This window comes from Atta colombica, unplaced genomic scaffold (genome assembly GCF_001594045.1).
Source record: "Atta colombica isolate Treedump-2 unplaced genomic scaffold, Acol1.0 scaffold200, whole genome shotgun sequence".
In the NCBI taxonomy this organism is placed as follows: Eukaryota; Metazoa; Arthropoda; class Insecta; order Hymenoptera; family Formicidae; genus Atta; species Atta colombica.
In genome coordinates this window covers 156,075-168,573 of record NW_017259295.1, presented here as the reverse complement: position 1 = coordinate 168,573, position 12,499 = coordinate 156,075, and the positions used below count along the sequence as shown (strand labels likewise).

Here is a 12,499-nt window from a genome sequence, read left to right as displayed (position 1 = left end):
AAAATAATATAAAATAATATAAAATAATATAAAATAAGTAAAATGCAATCATGATTATAAAAACTTTCATGATTATAAAAACTCGTTAAAGGTTCCACAAGTACTTACACAAGAATTTTTTCAGACTTTATATAGTCTGGAACAATATAAAAATCTAAAGTTCGAAGACCCAGGCTGCAGACAAAGGATAAAAATTTTACATTGTTAACAAGGATTAAAATTGAAACGCATTTAGTTTTTAATAGCGTTATCTTTATTTAATAGTATAATTGGTTTGTGTAACGATTGCTTGACGTACAATTATTTTTATGTTATATAAATTGTTCTTTTTTAATATAAAATTATTTTCTTTTGTTAATATTCAAATTAAGTTTTAGGGTGCTGCTTCTCTTTTATTTTGGCTTCACTCTTCTTTATGCACCACAATGTTAGGTAGTACATGCTAATTTCTACCAGCCCTTTTATAACATTTTTCAACGGTTTACTCTTTGTACTTTATAGAAAATCAAAGTCATAGTATTACGAAGAGTGTTACAAAGGGAAAAGAGAAAGAAAATGGAGGGACGAATAAATGGAAAAGGGAAAGGGAGAGAGACCGGCTGTCGCCAAGAGGAAATTTTATTTTCTTGCGTTTTAATCTCCAAAATTATTTTCGAGCCAAAATTACGAGAAATTCAGTTCTCTTTAGAAAAAGTTGCGAAATTTATCTATACTGAGAAAAAAGATATAGTAATAGTAACGAAAAAAGAGAATTATTCACAAATGACCGATTATCATTGGATTATTTTATTAATATAACAAAATACAATATTTTTTTGTTAGATGAACAAAATTTTTTTATTTAACAATACAAATTTATTTGATTATTTAAACTTTTGTAAATAACAATATGAAAGTTGGTTGCCATTACAAAATAAGTATTCTTTTAATAATTTCAACAAAATAATCCACTATAGTACAGCAAGGAACATTTCACGGAATTAGAGATGGTGTGTCTTCTCATAAGAGAAATTCAACGTCTATCTGTAAAGCCGAGACGATTAGAGACTAATCTCGTGAATTTCTCAATCCTTGCTGTGATCAATCATGGTATTTTTTCAAAGCGATTAGTAATCTCAATTGCTCTAAATCTATATATAATATATCTTTGCTAAGCTAAGGAAATTCAAAAACGCCAAACATAATTTTACTCTGTAAAGTAAGAAAGTGAGAGATATATATTATTCATTTTGTTTCGGCATAACAAAATGTTCTATTTCCAACTACAGAAGCTCTATAAACAAAATAGTTAACCATTAAATTATTAGTTTATTTAATAAATTCAACAAATTAATATCGTAACCAACGATTATTTGATTAATCATATATCAACAAATAGTTTTTGTGTCAGCAATAAAATTTTGATTATTGATACAAAACATTTTTCTCAGTGTAGTCGTTGAAATTCTAAAAATGGGCTGTTTCATAGAGATAAAATTATCACCTCCGTGACGATCGATGATAGTACTAGGCCGACGAACACATTTTGCTTGACGATAGGACGTAATTGCCACTTCGTTTTCGCACTTTATACAGATCTCGTGCCTGACTGCAATTAACTGCAGTGTAATTCCATCGACGTTGGAGAAAAATCTGGTTGCCCGGGCAACGCCAAGAATTCGATCGTACTTCGAGTACGATTGTCGCGATTTCATTCTCGTCGAAAAAGCTGTGAACCGCTAGTTGCTAGTTTTCATTCGCTTTTTGCGTAATTACAGCATTTTCATAAACGTTAAATGTTTCATCGGACGACATCGAAACACACTCGAATATTGCTTTATTAAAGATAGACGTTGTTTTTATATCGCGTGATGTTGCATTGATGTTGAATTGAACGTTTACATTATACATACAATATTCACATCCCTCTTGGATCTGTGTTTAACTTTTAAGAACGGGATTCCATTTTTAAATCTGACACTTTTTCCTTAAATAAGATTTGTCCTTATTTCATTGAATTTTTGTCTCAAAATATAACACTATTTCAGCACTATAGTGGCTTTGTCGTCTTCTAAAGATTGAGCGACGTCTACAATGAGATTTTAAGGTGTAAAACTTAAACCTTAAACCGTAAGAAATGGATCAATCATAATTAAAATATAAGGACAATAATAGACGAATATGAATAATCAATTTTTTTACGGCTTAAGACTTAAGCTTAAATTTTATGCCTTAAAATCTTATTGTGGACGCCATTTTAAATTAAATAGCTTAATATCACGAGTGTATATTGCATTTATAAACTGGCTATATTGTTTAAAAAAGCTTAAGAATGATAGATATTTTTTTCATGTGATGTAAAAAATTCGGCAAATAACTCATTTCAATTAACGTGTAATAAATTTCTCGGCAGTGTGTACGAATACGGTTTTGGTACTTGATACTAACTGTTATCTATATTAGAAGCCTGTGTGAAAATAAACGGGCATGTTACGCAATTTGCATTCTCGCTAATTGAATCACACCCGCGGTGAAACAGCCTCAAAATTACAGAGCGGCAAATCACATTTTTATTTAATGCCACAAACTCGTTGTCGGTGCTAAATACTGAATGAATATGCATTAGTATGTAAAATTCCGCTGTCATATAATCGCGGGACATAACGTAAAACTCGCCGCATCCGCGAAAATAAAATTCGATCGATTTTTGCCTTATGCGTAATTAATTAAATCATAAACACAAGTCGAACAACATTTCTGATTATACTTTTTGTTGCTTGCTAATAATTGATTTTTAACGGCATGTTAATCTAGTATTTGTTTTTATTCTGCATCTTTAATTCCAAATGCTCTTTCCTACTGTAATATCCAGCAGATAATGCCGACAGTGCGTATCGAATGCTTCTCTTCCCTCGAAGGAATTCTCTGTCTAGACATTTTGATAATAGCGTCTTTATGCGAGCCGTTCGCGTAGAGAAATACGAAAAGTCCCTAAGGTACCATACATATATAGTCGTTTGCAAAACGGAGGGAAATAAGGACGAATTCTGTAACTTAGACTGCCGTTATATTTTTGCAAGTGATCGTTAAGAAAAGTTCGAAGGGCGTATAATTTTCTCCATATCTTATAAAGACTTCGAAATTATTTTAAAACCTCCAATTTTCTGTTAAAATCTCGAACGAACAAATTGAGTATTTTGACTGGAATTAATTGAAAAATTAACTTTAATCGATATTCCTGGGTCCAATGGATTTGAACATTTTCTTCAACTATACGCAAAAAATTATCTATAACAAATGTTTTTTTGTAAATCAATGAAAAATAAATCTATTTTCAGTCAAAGCGGATTTTAATGTTCAAATATTTTAGAGGAAATTTATATACATAATCAAAGCAAACTGTGCGTCGAAATCTTTTTCATAAGCTTACACGAAAAAAATGATTTTGTTGAAGGATCTAAAAATTTTACTAGATACAAATCTGAAAATAATTTTGTCCTACTAAAAGTTACATAGTATTTATGTGGAAACCTCAAGCATGATGAGCGATGTCATAAAAAGTTTTAACTTTCTAATAATTACTTTGAGTTTTCTACATAATTATTTTGAGATCTGTATGTAGTTAAATTTTTAGATTCTTAAATAAAATCTTATCCTACGTTACATTAACTTTAAATATAGATACATTAATTAAAAATATACTGGATCCAGAAATACTAATTAAGGAAGTTTTAATGAATATCGAGAATTAAATGATATATTCGGATGCGAATTGAACGGAACGACTTGTATAGACTTGTATTAGTAATCGCCCCGTATTGTAGGAACAATTATCACCATGATGAATTGAAGAAAGTCGGTCGGCCGGCCGCTCACTCGTTAACTTACTTTTTCTCTGAGATCGATGGAATGCATTCGCTCAACGGCGTTCAATGAAGGCAAATACAGCTGTTTTTCCACGAACACGGCGTTGTGATTGTGACAAAAGACGCGGACGTAGCGAACATGATTTATCCGATACCAAGCATTTTATATTACGCCTTTTATCGCCATCAAGTTCAGGCATCGCATTGCACATCGTAGAAAGTTGCAGCTGTACTTTTTATTTGCCCCTTTCCCAAGACAGCCACCATTTAATTGTCGATCTTGATTGCTGTGTAATATGTCATAGTCTGAAGCAGGCAGTACACTCCGCCGTCTATTCAGTTCAGTTCAATTCAACGTGCGTTCGGTTTACTTTGGTCTTAAATGAGAAAGTTGCTTTATAACTTACAGAGTTACTAAATGGACGCCCCGGCTGCTGCATCAATTCAACTTTGTTCCATGCTTTTTTGTCCTTTCTCGCTTACATTATCTTGACGAGCGGAACAGACGTCGGAAACAAACGTCGGTCATCTGTGGATTTAAACATTTCATCTGGCTTGTAATTGTTGAATTTGTGTACGCAAGAAAGGAATCGTTCGCAGAACTAATAAGAAAGTATTAGACATTGTTTGTAAAAAGCAAAAAAAGATTTCATAGGATTAATCTGTCATTCATAAAGTATTCATAGCATTGCAATAAAATAAAATATATATAGTTGGACTATAACTATAATTATTGATTAAATTATATATAAGTACAGTTTTGTTGAAGTATCTAAAAATCTTTAGCCTAGATATAGAAAATAATTTCACTGGATCATTAAAATACAATAATTGTTTAAATGTTGACAATGCAAAAAGTTTTAACATTCTAGCAATCAATTTAAGCATCCTACATAATTATTTCGATGTCTAAACCTTACGTGTTTTTTTTCCGGGTAGTCCAATTAATAATTTTTCATTAATGTCCCTAAGTCTGATGAAAAAAAGATGAAAGAAATATGATAAATTATAATTAAGATTAAGAATCGTATACATCACAGCTATTCTGAATAATTCTGAGCACTCTCTTATAATTTCCTTTATAAACTTCAGTCGTACACATAATTATCTCTTTGTTTTCGAAATTATAGTAATACGTATAAGCACGAGGGCGAAACGCGTCCTTTTTGTCTCCTAGCCTGTCTCATGCAGAAGATAACTAAACAAAAGCGATGACGACGAAGTCCATGAAACTGATGCCGAGTGTAATATGGAAGTAAACCGAGGTGAATCGGGCAGATATGGCATACTCGCTCCTTAAGAGGAGCCAGGAGATTTATGCCACGCGCGGATTTGTGCCCCTGACGCAGAATTAATCTTTAGTCCTCCCTGGTCCCCGCGAGAAACCGCTCATTACTGTATCTGGCTTTGTAACTACTGTTGTGCAACCGTAGCGGATATAACTTCTCGAGCTGTCTGAGATTGTTACGAACTAATCGCAGTCTGCGACTCATAACTAGGATCCGTGCGGATGCCGTGAGTTCAAGTTATCGACCGAACCGAAAGTTCAAGCTATTGATCGACAAGGACTGGAATCTTACACGCAATGACATATAATAATTAATTAAATCTTAAGTGAACACAGTGGTCTCAGAGATAATCTCTGTGTACAGAGTTGCCACAAAATTGGAAATGTTTAGGTAAGGGAAATCAGAAAGAAATCAGGTAATTTTGCATACTTCAGCAAAATTGTTCTCTTCGTATATATTTCAATCAACCATTTTTATTGTTACGGTAAAATTTTAATTTATATTATAGGATGAAACATTTTTCCTAGTATTGCGAATCTCATTGGAAGCTACGCTCCGTGTGGTCTAACATATATGTATTGAACATATATAACATATATGTACTCCAAGCGTCAAATTTATATGGTAAAGTTTAAAATTACGATGTATCGAACGATTTATTCTTTTTTTCAGATCACGAACTTTTCGGGGAAATTAGTCTACTTCGGCAGACTTGTTGTTGGTAAGTAATTTTTGAAATCCTTCGAAAGTCGCGTCTCCAACTAGTATGAAACTTATCCAAAACGAGTCCCGACGGTGTGTAGAAAATATTCTTTTTTCCTCTTCTCTCTCTTTTTGTTTTATGCGACATCGCGCTAACGCGGAAAACTTTGTTGCACCGTTCATGCCGCCGCCTAAAAGAGTTTCAGCTCCTCGCGGGAAATTCGCGACGCTATCGTATTAAGCTTCTCCCATTTGTGATAAAACTTAACGACAGAAAAGCTTCTCTCGTAGCTATTAAGACCAAGCCGCGATTACGCTTTTGCGGCTTGAAAGAAATAATTTTACCGTATCGTTACTTGGATGGAAAATTTTTATTCGAGACCAGTATGCGTTATTGTAATACCAAAGTACTGCTCGTTCGCTGAGAAATAGCATAAATCAGGCGTTTCTTTCTGGCTCAGCGCTCCTCAAAACGCGGGAAAGAATCGAATTATACTTTATTGTCGCCGTGCGCGAACATTGAATCTGCAGGCATCGTCCATAGATTTTGAGAGACAACACGATCGTGGTTGAACGGACGGGCGATCGAGCAAAGAGGATGGAAGGTGGATTCAGGACGTCGAATATTGGCGATGTCGTGCCGAGAGGGATGGGGGTACAAAGGAGAATGACGAAGGTACGCGCCCGGAATCGTACCCAAAATTCACAGCACGTGCTTCTAACGTAACTCCCGCAGGAGCCCTTCACTTGAAGAGGTTACTAGCTATTTTTATGTGTACTTATATAGTTATCGAAAGGGAAAGGGATGTAAAAGGCTGAGAGGGACCGTTTCCAGCTGGTTCGATAGTCCAAAGGGACTAGCACAATAAAACACTTTAATTTTTATTTCTCGCTAGATGTACGACAAGTACTCGTTGCCTTCGTAAAATCATTGTTTTTCATGTCAATTCTTTTTTAATACACACTCACTAAAACTTTTAGAATGAATAGCCACTCTGAATAATGAAATTACTCTTAAAGATTGAAAATTGAGTTACTCTTTTCCAAAACTGGCTCAATTTTCATTCTTTAAAATTCATTCCAAAAAAATGTAAAGAACTTATGATTATTAACGAAGTTTTTAATATTACAATAGAAATGAGATTTAATCTCTCGAATACATCGCTTTGTTGCTGTTGTTTTTAAAAAACATACAGAGATTGCAGACGATCGAAAAGCCCCTCGAGCGTTAGCTTTGAATTTGGCGTTTTCTTCTGATGCTCGAGGGAGATCGTTGCCAGAGTCTGTCGCTGATGGTGCTGTCGAATGCCAGAAGCGCGCGCCTTTCCCTCACGTTTGACCTTTTCTGGCGCGCGACGAGGGAGGAGGATCAGAGAGCGTCTCTTCGCCTCAACGATTCTCGCCGTCCATCCTGTGTGCCTGGTAATGGCCTTTATGTAACGCCCTGACATTCTCGGGTGGCTGGACGACCTCCATAATGCAGAGCATATAACGCTTCGTTCTTACGCCGCAGGATCGCTTCTTCAATCAGGATGAACTCTATGAGTTCGATGCGCGATATCCCAAGCGGACAGTAATCGAGGAAGGAATGCCGGATTTAGAATTACAATATCGGGTTAAGGGTTGAGCACACAAAATGGGGTCGAAAGGACATGTAGGTACATACCTAAAATGTTGCTCTTGAAGATTGATATCCGTGTGAGACATCGTCACACGGATGAAACTTGATGGGTTGATATAAGGTTGGCAGAAAGGTCAAACGAACGAGTAGTTAATTAGGTCAAAGATTAAAACTATAGTTCATTAAAACGTTAAAAAAAAATTAGAACTAGTTCTTTATTAATGTACAATGAACGTTTCGAATACATCAAATCTTTTTAAATAACAATAGAAAATAAATTAAATTAAGAGTTTGGAAAAATAAATAAAATACATGAAACCTTAATATAATTAAAATGTTGGAGAGTCGATATAAAAATATAAATAAATTCTCTTTCCAACATTTTATTAATTAATTATTCGTTTGATCTTTCTATTAATTTCATTACATTTACTTTGCAATTTTGTAGGAAATGGATATTATTGATGATGGATTGTAATTCTTTTTTCGCAAGATTATCTTCTCGAATTGTATACAATACAACCTTACTGTCGACCACTGTGTATGTTTCTACTACTTCTGCTTATGTTATTTCTATTAAGACTCGCGTAGAAGGTTAACGCGATTAATCGTAAACGCATTAAAGGATTACCGCGTCGCGACGAGAGAAAGAAAGGGGTTCGCGCTTAGGAACGAGATGTACTTCGGTGGCGAGACGACGAAAGCCCGCGTTAATTAAGGTTTCTTAGCAGACGAGGCGAAGCAGACGACGCGTGTGTAATTGTGCATTCGCCTGTCGGCAGCCTCTGTCGTGAAGGCTTTGTCCCGAGAAACCAGACTGGATCTTAAGACCTACGTTCGCCCGCACGCCTATGGACAATGGCAGTGGAGGTCTACTCTACAATACTCTACAATACAGTTCTGCTTATAGTATTTCTGAAACGCGAATTCTGCTTTCTCGATATCATCTCTCCTATTTCTGGCTCTCATATGCTGATTCCCCTATTTCTTTCCTCTCTTTCTCCATCTTTTTTGGTAGGTATAAATACATCGACCGACGTCAGATATAATCGCCGATAAATGAAGTTGATAATAGACGATGTTTGATAAATAAAATTGAAAATTTTTAGTATACATATTGAAAATTTTTCTTTATTGGAGAAATATTTATTTCTCACAAAAATTTTTTGGTGATATATAATATTAATTTCTGTGTGTCCTAGTAATGAAGTAAAATATGACTCTTTTAACTTTGAATACGCGCACGCAAGCATCTGCTAGAAAAATAGCAGCTGCTAGAGGTATTTCGCGGGAGATACGGGGAATCGGTATATCAATTTAATGAAAATCAGTACCTCTGGAGACCAGAGGACTTTCCTTGCAAGTGTGATTGATGAGGCGTGCTGCCTGAGCGCATTTATTGTCAGAGTAGATTAGCGTTGCTGTCGACGAAATGTATTACGGCGGTATGTCGCGAGAATAATAAATGTAATTTAATGTGGCGCAAAGCTGGTACGACTCTCAATGGATCGCCAGGTCGTATACATTGCGCATTACGCGCAAATATTTGCGTCATATATTTGAAAAAGAGCTAAATAGACATGCGCGCAGAGAAATATCGCGAGATGCGGCCATTAATATCATAAAATTAATATAATTATTATAGCAGCAATTAAGAGTAAAATATGAAGTAAAATATGAAGAGGAACTTTTTTCTGGAATTCTAAAATAATTCGAAAAAAAGTCGACGAAGCTATTAATTCTTTAGATAATTTTCTATGAAACTTTTTTATAGCAGACTTGATTGATGTGATCATTCGTCAACGAGATAGCGCCATATATCCAAGAATACGAGATCTGCGACAGAAATACATGAGTAAATCTCGATAAATTTGTGCGCGATAAAGATCAGGGTAACGGTCGAGAATTGGAATTGTCGATTATATCCTACGGTATGGTAAATCATGACGACATTATTTCGGAGGAGGTTGCATTATTCGCAGATGCGATCTCCGGCGTTTGGTCTCCGAATCCCTTATCTATACCTAGTGTCATCCTGCAGAACGTGCACTACCGCAATAGAGAAATAGCAAGGAGCAACTTAGATTTCTTGGTAAACTTTCTTCCTTTGCGCATGAAATTAAATTGTCATGTTGCGTGAAAGCGAAATGACGTCCAGCGATTAAATTATCACGTTACGAAAAATTCATTTTATGCGGTCAACATTAAATATCCATCTGCGAAATATACTTTGTGCGCGAAATATACTTCTTCCATGATATCTAATTTACACTTGTTAGATGTATGAAAAGAGCAATATAGTAACTCAAGCCTTTAAATTAAATATTTTGTTATTTTTAACTCCCTTAATGTATCAAAATGTAAATCCATTTCTGTGATTAATTTCAAAATAAACATCGTTTTCATATTAACATATATATATATATATATATATACACTTAGTAAATAATAAACTAAATTTGAATCAAATTTGATACATTTTCTTAAATTATTTATCGCCAGTCAAATTTAGTCAAATTAACGTTTTAAATTAGGAGCAATGGCGACCTGTAGAAATGAAAAATAATTCCAATTGTATAATCTGACAATTGGATAATCTGACTTAAGAATTCAACAGTGTATCTTAATAATAAAGTTTCGAGAGTAATACACGTAGTGCGTACGGTATTACAGCTATATTATTTCCGAGAGTTACGCACTAATATCATGCTGGGCCTTCACCTCTTGTCGACGATCTTTATCGTGCATTTTCGTCGTCGACACTTAAGTCGCGCTATATGGAAACGCACCCTCAGGATTGCTCTTATCGGCATCTATTCCGTCGTACCGACGCCCATTCCCCATCCTCCTGGTCTTATCTCGTGGCGGCTCGCGTGAAAATCCTCTTTAGTCCCGGTGTTTTTCTAAAGACAATACCTCCTAAAAAGGTAACAAACTTTTTAGTAGCTGCAAGAAGGAAACCTCGAACGAGCGAGCTTTTCTCATAGTTTCCGTCACAACTTACTCTTTCCGCGTAAAAACGCCTTGTAGGTACGTAAAGTACATATGTATATCTGACTGCGAAAGCTTTATGCTTAAACTTGCAACATTTTGTCAGATCGCATATGAATATATGAGACGTTATTCAAAAATTTATGCACGTTATACAGATGAACAAAAAAAACAAGTTTACAGAAAGGACGATTTTGTATCTATATAGAGTATCTAAAAATTTAACTATTACAAATACAGATCTAAAAATAACTTTGTTTGGAACATCAAAATAATTATCTAAGAAATCCAAGCAATGATGGAAATCCAATAAAAATTTGGCTAGAATGGAAATCTAATTTTATATTAAAATTATTATATAAGAAATATTCAAATAGTTGTTAGAATGTTAAAACTTTTTGCAGCATAGCTTGAGATTTCTATAAAATAAATTTGGTGGTTTAATAAAATTATTTTTAGATCAGTAGATATTTTAGTCTTAGATACTTTACTAAAATCGTATTCTCTATGGGAATATTTTATCTTCTGGCAACTTCTCTGAATTGAAAGTAAATGTATGAAAATCATTGTTACCCAACAGCCTCGGGCGAAATGTGGTATAAAGTTTTGCGGAATAAATGAGAGTATCGTTAAAGGGAATACGATAGCGCGACACCAAAGAAAATTGCAGAGAGAGAGGCAGGCTCAAATTAGCTATTAATAATGAAAAAGTTTCCTAACGGAGCCGAGTGAAATCAACGTTCTCGATAGCGTCGCGGAATACTTTCGGTCGCGTTTCTGGCAAACTATCGCGGCGGTGGTCTTCCTTTCGCGCGCTACCAGCCACGTCAGACGAGTTCATTACGGTTGCAATGCGGCTAACAGGATTTCGCTGGTTGTCGTAACGAGCTCTCCTGAGTCGTAATTCAAAAGTTGATTCGAGTAGCTGCAATTTATTGCTCCGCGCACTCTGGACCAAGACTTTTTCTCGCGGAAAAGGTCGGGGGCGGTGGGCGGGCTGGACACGGCGGGACGTGAAACGTCAGGGACGAGGAAACTCGTCGCCGCGATAAGGGAAATTGCATTAAACATCGTGGGCACGTGCGGAGAGCACGAAGAAAGGAAGTCCTCCGGGAGTCGTCGATATCGGGCACCCTTACTGCGAATTGACGCGCCCCAGGTTTGTTAATGCAGGGGATTCGCGAATCGACCTCTCAAATCATAGAATTATGGACGAAATTTTAATGACTCTGCCCAGAGTTAAGGGCCGCGCTTTTGAACTGAATTGTCCACCATAAAAAATTCAACGAATTTTAAGCAGAAGGACGCTTCGTTTCTTATTATATTATTCTTTTAACGTGTGACACGTTTAATGTTGTAATAAAATTAAAATAATATCCACATGTAAGAAAAATTTTTTGGAGTCAAATTAGATTTGATTTTCTTAAAAAATTCTGGATTCTGATTGGGTAATTTATGAAGATCTCTGAAGTATAATAAGAAGTAAACAAATTTAAATTTACTTATTTGTTCTCCCCAACATCTTTTTAAGTATTTTCGATTTATTTTATATTATAATTGCGAAAAATATTCAAATATTTTGAATATTTATAATTTACAAGTACATAAATAAATACTTGTATTTATTTATATATTTGTAAATGAAATTTAAATACTCGAAGTGTTTCAAGGATTCTATTCAAATTTTTCAAGTTACATGAATGTTTTAAATAGAATAGTTTTAAATACATCCTGTATCTGGAAAAATTTTGACAAATTTCTATGTACGTATTTTTATATAAATTATATATTATATTTGAATTTAGTTCTTGACGTGATTTATATTCTAAAGTCTTAATTTCTTGTCTTGAAATGTATACATAAAATATACAAGTTATCAATAGATTTCGTAATGCATGTAACATAAAAATATTTATCCTGTCTGTTGCTATGAAATAAAATTATTACGATCAAGTAAGATATATAAAATATTAGAAAACGGAACGAGAGCGACAATTTCTTCAAGCAGGTTGAATTTTTAGATACGTAAAACATACGAATCTAGAAAAGAT

At 34.7% G+C, this 12,499-nt stretch overlaps 1 protein-coding gene across 8 annotated transcripts in view; it reads left to right on the top strand.

Moving 5' to 3' along the window:
- Positions 1–12,499, top strand: part of LOC108687182 (ankyrin repeat domain-containing protein 50) — an 82,450-nt gene that overhangs the window by 41,521 nt on the left and 28,430 nt on the right. For 6 of the 8 annotated variants that reach the window (XM_018192824.1, XM_018192828.1, XM_018192826.1 and 3 more), the window contains exon 2: positions 5,807–5,855. The exons of the other annotated variants lie outside the window; for them this stretch is intronic. The gene's annotated coding sequence lies outside the window, so the exon portion shown is untranslated. The remainder of the gene's footprint in view (positions 1–5,806; positions 5,856–12,499) is intronic. 8 annotated transcript variants of the gene reach the window in all.